Below are 8,559 nucleotides of genomic sequence, written 5' to 3'. Positions count from 1 at the left end.
GCAAGTGACCTAACTCTTCCTAGGCTTTTCTGTCTTCGTGATGACACCCGTGCCTCCCAGACGGCTTACGAAGGCTGCGTGAACATGCGCGAAGGGCTTGGTGTCCTGCCTGGCGAGGCGCGAGCACTCAAGGAATTTCAGCCGCTATTAACGTTTGCGAAAGCAGCGTCTATATGTCTGTCCATCTGCCCACCTGTCCTTTCATCTATCTGTAAGTCCATCCGTCGGCCTGTCCTTCATCCATCCATCCTTTGAGGAGGAGCGTTCACCGAGCCTTGCCTGTATTCTAGGCCCTCTCAGTGCCGGCCACTGGGGTTCTGAGATGAAAAACAACACCAAACACAATTAAAACACGCAGCTCTCGGCTCAGGGAGCTCACGTGTGCGTTGTGGGGACTGATGTGTGTGTCCGATCAGGACACTGTCAGGGACCGTGTGAGACGGGCAATTGGGGAGGACTTGGCGAAGGGGCGCTTCTGGGGTCGGGACCAGGTTAAGGCGCTAACAAGGGACGGGCTAGCACCGAGGAAGCCATTACCACCCTCAGGGGACAGAGGACGAGAGGAAGCAGCAGTCACGGAGCCCTGCCAGAGCTGTGGCTGCGGAGAGCAGCCACCCACACACACAGCTGTGGCCTTAGGAGGAGGAAGCCAGCGGGGACTCACACCGACCTCGCCCTCCTCCCCGCTCCGTCCTTTGCTGGCGCCTGACCTGGCCTGAGCTACCCAGACTCGGGGGAGAGGGGTCCAGCTGAGAGCTAGGTGGAGGGGGCGGATGGGGACAGGGCCTCTCTGAACACCCAGAAGCTCTGTTAATAGCCTGGAGCGGCATGGAGGGAGGCCCCAGCTTCTGTGGGATCACAGCGGAGGGCCTTTTAAGTGCTGGCGGGAGGTGACGAGGGCTTCCTGGCGAATGGAAGCTGGAATCCAGCGATGCGTGAGAGCTGCCCAGGCAGAGGGGAGGCAGCCCCCATCCCTGCCCGAGAACTGCGTGAGCACGGAGGCTTTGGGGCGAAGCACGGAGAATGGAGGGAAGGGTGGGGCGTCAGCATAGCTGTATGTCTGCAGGGGGAGGGGGCACGGGCCCCCTGAGTGGGGGAGCGCGTGCGGGGGTCCTAGGGCAAGCGGGAGAAGGGCTGGGGTCAGACCCTGGTCTCAGAGGCTGGCCAGGCCTCGTCCCGCCTCCAGGGCTGCATTTCCCAGCTGCAGCAGGTTTTGAAAAATTAATTTTTAATGGCACAAGTAAGCCCTAAATATATTCTCCTTGTCAAAAATGCAAGCAGTGTGGATCCATCAACGCGGCTGCACAGCCTGCCCCGCGCCCGGGGTTCGGCGTGTGACTTCCAGTTCTTCGTGTAGTTGTTCTCAAAGGCGATGATTTTGCCTTCCAGGGACGTTTGGCAATGTCTGGAGACATATTTGATTGTCGTAACTGGGTGTTGGTGCTACCGGCATCCGGGGGTGGGCGGTGGGGGCCAGGGAGGGCACGAAACATCTTGCAATGCACAGGGCAGCCCCGATGATGAAGAATGACCCGGCACAAAATGTCGGCCGTGCTGAGATCCAGACATTCTGGTCGAGGCTGGGAGTTCTTAACTTTTTTTTTTTCCTATATCATCCTCCTAAAGAGTATTTTTAGACATTTCCCCCTCTAAACACACCCCCTCTTAAATGAAGTATTTTAACACTATAGATAAGTTACTTATCTGCTTATGTCTCTACGCATATCCGTGCTTTATATATAAGAAGGGTAGGATTTCTTAGGCGCCCAGTCATTCATTTTTGACCTGTTAGTGACCACGTCACCACCACGGGGAAGGCGGGGTGTGGCCACTGGCTCAGGAGCCGCGCTGTGTGTGCGTTTGAATACAGACAGCACCGTGTCGCACAGTGTTCTGCGACACAGTTTTCCAGGGCAGAGATACGTTTTTCCTTTCTGCTTTCGGTTCAGCACAATATTCTATCTCATGGCGCTGACAGTATGTATAGTCAATCGTTTTTCTACTTAAGAAGATTTAGGCTTTCCCAATATTTCCCCCTGAATGCAAACAATGCTGCAGAAATCTATGTATCATTTTAATTAAACTCTCCATTTTGACCTAATTGTAGATTCACGTGCACCTGTAGGAAACAATATGGAGAGATGCCGTGTGCTCTTCTCCGTTTTCCCCAATCATAATGTCTTCCAAAATTATAGCACAGCATCACAATCAGGATGTGGACCTTGATACAGTGGAGATACAGAACATTCTGTCAGGGCAGTCCCTCGTGTTGGACTTACTTACTAGATCTAGTTTGTTTGTTTTTTTTTCTTTTTTGGTAGATCCCTTGGAATTTTCTCTCTATATAATCATGAGTTGTGTAAATATCGTCAGTTTTATTTGTTCCTTTCTGGTCCGTATACCTTTCATTTCTTTTTCTTGCCTTATCGCACTGGCTCGAACATCTAGCACTCTGTTGAATAAGAGAGTGATGAGGTCAGACATCCTTGCCTTGTTTCTGATTTGGGAAAACACACCATGGCCTTCCACCATTAAGAATACTGTTAGCTGTCGATTCTCTGTAGATGCATTTATGAAGTTGAGGAAGTTCTCCCATTCCTATTTTTTTCTGGGCGTCCTGATCATGAATGGATGTGGAATTTTGTCAAATACCTTTTTGCATCAATGGACACACCATGCGATTTTTCTTCTTTAGTTTATTAATATAGTGAGTTACATCGATTGACTTTTCAAATATTGAACCAATATTTGGTCATGGTAGATAATATAATAATAATTTTTCATATATTGCAAATTCTGCTTGTTAATATTTTGTTAATGATTTTTGTGTCTATATTCATAAAGGTTATTGGTCTGTGGAGTTTTTTCTTTCGTATTGTCTTTATCTGATTTTGGTATTAGGGTAATATTAGCTTTATAAAATGAATTGAGAAGTATCTCTTTTTTAATTGTCTGGAAGAGATTGTGTAGAATTGGTGTTAATTTTTCTTTAAATGTTTGGTAGAATTCTCCAGTGAAGACGTCTGGACCTGGAGATTTATTTTTTGGAAATTTCAAAACTATGAATTAAATATCTTTAATAATCGTAGGGCTATTCAAATGATCTATTTCATATTTGGTGAGTTGGGGGTCGTTTGCGTTTTTCAAAGAGTTGATCCATTTTATCTACGTTGTCGGATTTATGCATGTGGAGTTGTGATATTCTCTTTTGATGTCTGCAGGGTCTGTGGTGGTATCGCTGGTTTCATTCCTGATATTAGTAATTAGTGTCTTCTCTCCTTTTTCCTTTGTTAATCTCACCAGAGGTCTGTCAATTTTATTGATCTTTTCAAGGAACCGGTGCTTTGTTGCATTGATTTTTATTTGTTCTACCGTTTTCAGTTTCATAAATTTCTGCTCTTACGTTTCTCATTTCTTTTACTTTCCTTGCTTTGGGTTTATTTCACTCTCCTTGTAAGTTCTTGAGGTGGGAGCTTCGATAATCGATTGGAGACGTCTTCTCTCCTCACGTATGCACATAGAGCTATAAATTTCTGCTGTTTTAGTTGTGCCCCCAATGTTGATAGATTCTGTTTCCACTTTCGCTTGGCTAATTTTTGGATGCCTTTTTGAGACTGCCTCTTTGACCCATGCATTATATAAAAGTGTGCTGCTTACTTTCCAAACGTTTGGAGAGTTCTGCTATCTTTTTATTATCGATTTCTAGTTCGACTCCATTGTGTTTGGAGAGCATACTCTGTATGTATGATTTCAACTGTTTAAAAATCTTTTGAGTTTTTTTTTTTTGGTAATGGCTTAGGATATGGTCTGCCTTAGTGTATGTTCTGCGGGCGCTTGAATGTGTATTCTGCTGAATACACTGAGTAGAGAGTTCTATAAATGTCAATTAGATTTTATTTATGGCAGTAGTGTTCTTTAATATCCTTGCTGACTTTCTGCCTAGTGTTCTATCTGGTATTGAGAGGATGTGTTAAAGTCTCCAGATGTAAGTGTAGATTTGTCTTTTTCTGCCTTCGGTTTATCAGGTTTCGCTTCATTATTTTGCAGTCATGTTTTTTTGGTGCACACACATTTAAAATTGCTGTCTTCTTGGCGGACTGAGCCTCTCATCGTTATATGAAGTGCTTCTCCATCTCTGGTCATTTTCTTGGTTCCGAAGTCACTTTATCTGATATTACTATCACCAGTCCTGCTTAATTTAGAACATTCGAGAGGAGAAGGACAATGCACTGCATTTACCCGCATTTTTGCTCACCGTGTTCTTCCTTTCTAATATTGCAAGGTTTCGTTGACCATTTCCCACCCGATTAGAGAACTGTCTTTAACCGTTCTTCGAGGGTCCCTTTGCCGTTGTCAATTTCTCTTAGTTTTCCTTTATCTGTGATGTGTCGATTTCCCTTTCATTCCTGAAGAATATTTTCAGTGTATACGGTTCTTTTCGTAAAGCACTTGAAAACTGTTATGTCACCTCTTCCTGGCATTCTTTTTTTTTTTTTTTTTTTTACACCCACAGCACCTGGTCTTCCTAGGTGGTCTCCCATCCAAGCACTAACCAGGCCCGACCCCGCTTAGCGTCCGAGATCAGACGGGATCGGGCGTGTTCGGGGTGGCATGGCCGTAGACCATTCATGGTTTCTGGTCACAAATCTTCTGTCATTAAAATAGTTTTTCCTCTGTAGGTAAAGTGATTTCCCTGACGTCATCCCTGTGTCATGCGCAGGGCTTGGTCAGCTGCTTGGTGTATGCGTCTTGCCCGGTCTGGGAGGCTTTCAGCCGTTATTTCTTCCAGTACCTTTTCAATCCTGCCCTCTTTTTCTTCTCCTTCTGGGACACCAATGACATGAATATTGGATCCTTGTTATAATCCCACAAAGCCCTGAGGTTCCATTAATTCTTTTTCAATCTATTTTCTCTCTGCCGTTCAGATCGAGTCATTTCTATTGTTCTATTTCCAAGTTCTCTGATTTGTTCATCTGTCCTCTTTATTCTCCTGTTGAGCTCATTTATTGAGGATTTAAAAAAATTTCCGTTATCGTATTTTTTAGTTCTAAATTTTCCGTCCGATTTTTTTTTTTTATAGTGTTCCCTTTGCCGAGGCTTTCTGTTTATTTGCTCAACTTTGTGTTTTGCAGTTGCTTCCGGCATGTTTATGATTGCTTGTTGAAACATTTTTAGGATGGCTGCTTTAAAATCTTTGTTGTCTAATTCTCACATCTATGTCACATTAGTGTTGGCATCTGTTGATAACTTTTCTCATTCAGCGTAAGATCTCTGTGGTTCTTGGTATGACAAATCATTTGACTGAAACCTGAAAAATTTGGGTGTTATGCCATGAGACTCTGCATCTTATTTAAACCTTCTATTTTAACCGGCTTCTGAAATTTCTCTGCCAAGGTAAGTGGGCGCTGCCTTGTTACTGTCAGATGCACGTGGAGCCCAGATGCCCCGTTCAGCCTCCGTTGACCCCTGACATGGGGGGAGCTCCTCATTACTGCTGGGTGGGTGTGGGGATTCGGGCTCCTGTGGCCTCTGCTGGCACCATGCACACGGGGGGGCGGGGTGGGGGTCATTTCCGCTCCCTGCTTGGACTCTTTTAACATCCCTGGGGGGCGGGATAGAGCACGGGCACCTCCTTATAGCCCGGTGAAGGCAGAGTTCTAGGCTCCCCACTTCTTTGCTGGTGTGGGCGGTTATCGTCTAAAAGTTTTCTGTGTTTCTGGCTTGCCCGCCGCCCCTTTTTCTTTGGTCTGTGCCCGTTGGCATTTCTTGGTTGCTGGCTTCTTCAGCTCCAAGTCCGGGTGGACGAGACAAAAAGAAAACCCAAGAACTCACGGCTGTGTTGTTTCTTGGGTCCTGAGTTTCCTCGCCAGTCTACCATCTTGTCTCGCCTTTCGGAGTCTTTTAATATTTGGTTTGTCTAGAGGTTTTAGTTGCACTTAACAGGAGGAATAGGGAAAAGGGCATCGACTCCATCCTCCCGGAAGTGCGAATCCTCTTGTATTCATTGTGTTCTTAACATTTCTCCTTGTACAGACGCGAGGATTTTTTTTAGGGTGGATACGTAGAGTGGCATTTCTTGGTCATAGGCTGTGCATTTTACGTTCTGACTTGCCTTCCAAGATGCAGCGTCAATTTCTACTCCCACTGGCAGGGCACGTGTGTACCCCTTTGCCCCCCAAACTCTTGTAATATGTACCATGGTCAATCTTTAAAAATTTTACCAACTTGGGTGAAAAAAAGCCACACCTCATCGTTTTACTCTGCAATGTCTTTGTTTCCGAGTGAAGGCAAACATCCTTTTTATAGACTTATTGATCGATTACATGGATGTTGCATTCTAATGAGGGAAAGAGACAAAAAGCAAACAATTAGAGTGGCCAGGCAATGTCAGAGAGTCGTAATATTATGGGAAAAACAGAACAGGGTAGTTGATAAGAGTGTAGGTGGTTCAAGGGATTTAGGGCTCGTCAAGGAGGGAGGTATGACCACGAGAGGTAGTGACACACAGGCTCTGTCGGGGGGTGTCGGACCAGGTCACATAGGAGGAGAAGTCCCTCATAGCGGGAGTCTGTCCCGAGGCTTATGGTGAGGATTCCCACATCCAGAAGGGGACTCCTTGGGGAGAGGGGGACCAAGGACGAGGCTTAGGTGTCCCCGGTGGTGTCCCCCAGCAGCCTGGCAGAGGCCTCTGGGCCGGAGAACCCTAAGCACTGGTAGCAGCTTGGGGTTTAAGAACCACAGGCCCTAGCTATCTTATCAATGGTCAGCTGGTGTTGGTGTAGCTTTGTGGAGTATGCAAAGCAGGCAGGCCTTAAGTGACTAAAAATCTGTTTGCTTGGGCTATTTTTAAAATAAGTGGATGTGTAAAATTCGAGTTTGGCGCTGGCAGGCTTCTGTGCCAACCGGTCTCAGCCTGCTGTGCAGAAATGCCCCAGAGCCGGTTCTCAGGGGCCGGCGCTCGTTTGTGTAACGAGTTCTCAGGGGGGTCACTGAGGGGCCGTGAGAGGGCTGCTGAGGATGGGGTGTCAGGCAGAGCTTCTCCGAAGAGGTGACATTCGAGGTGATACCTGAGGAAAGAGAAGGAGGCAGCTTTGGGAGGATAGAAAGGCCTCAGAGGTAGGAAAAGCTCAGCATGTGTGTTCAGGAGGCAGAAAGAGGCCCAAGTGAGGGGCGGGGAGATGGACCCACGGGTGGGATGAGGGGGGAGGGGCAGGGCCGGAGGAAGCAGGCTGCTGGGAAAAGGGCTATTTCTATTCTAAGCCCAGGACAAAGGCCGTTGGAGGCTTTGATTAATATTTTAACTATTCTGGTTTATATTTAGAAAAACTCAGGCTTTCATGTGGAGGGAGGCGGAGGGGGGCGGAGGGGAGCAGGTGGACCTACACATAGATGCTCCAGGTGAAGAAGAGCCCTGGCAGCGTCAGAGAGGTGGTGTGGAGAGGAGGGGAGAAACACTGAGGCGGAGTGGAGCAACAGCCTCATGCCTGCCTATGTATGGGGAAGGAGGAGTGAGAGATGCAGGTGGGGTTCCATTCCCCGGGGGGCGTGGACCAGGAGAGGGGCGAGTGTGAGTGTCATCCTCTCTGGGGGGTGAGAGCACGCTGCACGTGGCTGTTGGCTCTGGAGGGGACCTACCCCAGTAGGTTTCACTGGGGCCCCCTCACCGTGCCCAGGACCCCAGGGGGCGAAGTGTAGCCGAACAAGAAAATGAGAAAGCAGACTTTAAATTGTCATTTAATCAAGGAGCAAAAAATAAATTCTTAATTAGCCTCTGCTGGCTGCATGCCAATTATGGTTCCATTTAAGTGGCTCCTTCCTGAATTGCGGGGAGCGGGGCGGGGCGGGGGGAGGATGTGGGACAAGCCGCACTGCGCGGCACGTGCCTCCGCTCCCCTCCCCCCCGCAGCCCGCGTGCGCCTTCGGTCACCCTCATGTCGGGAGCCGAAGCGACTTGTCCAGGGTCTCCAGCTTGGGAGCCACAGGACCAAGTCACGGCCCTGCTCTTCGGGCTCGAGGGCCACCTGCTTCGCCTCGCCGTCCCCGTCACGTGCCCACCATGCTATATATTCCTTCGTTTCCTTTAAATCGCTGTCCCCCGGTTTAAGGCCAAGGCCACGGGCTCTTAGGCCTTGCCCGAGCCTCCGCGAGGCCTCCTTCGTCGCCGCGGAGATGTTTCCAGCCCCCGCCACGGCAGATCTGGCGGCTCTGGTTTCCGCGTTGCCCTTGGGACCGGAGCTTGGCCATGGGGGACCCCGGCCAGGCGTGCGGGGGCCTCTGTGACCCCTCTGTCATCGTCGCGGTCCAGTCTCCCTGCCTCACGCTCTGGCCTCCCCGCGAGTCAGGGGCGCGACGCCTGCCAACGCGCTTGAGATGCGGGAGGACAGACAGCACGGGACGCGCAAAGCTCCAGGGACGGGCGGGTGACCCCGGATGGCTTTTCACCTCCTCCCACTCCGCACGGAGTGCGCGGGAGCCCGGCGGAGCAGCCCTTGCTCGTGGCAGGCCAGGGGCTTATTTTCTTCACGTTTTATCACAGGCATTTCAAACCGCTACAGAAGT

The 8,559-nt window shown here is 48.9% G+C and overlaps 1 non-coding gene across 1 annotated transcript; it reads right to left on the bottom strand.

The window, feature by feature from the left end:
• Positions 1–4,504: 4,504 nt before the first annotated feature.
• LOC120617245 (5S ribosomal RNA) lies at positions 4,505–4,623 on the bottom strand. Its single transcript, XR_005656842.1, has one exon. It is a non-coding gene; the product is annotated as a 5S ribosomal RNA (ribosomal RNA).
• Positions 4,624–8,559: the final 3,936 nt, after the last annotated feature.

This window comes from Pteropus medius, unplaced genomic scaffold (genome assembly GCF_902729225.1).
Source record: "Pteropus medius unplaced genomic scaffold, Ma_sr-lr_union100, whole genome shotgun sequence".
Lineage (NCBI taxonomy): Eukaryota > Metazoa > Chordata > Mammalia > Chiroptera > Pteropodidae > Pteropus > Pteropus medius.
The sequence above is the reverse complement of the archived record's forward strand: the minus strand, read 5'-3'. Positions and strand labels throughout refer to the sequence as shown.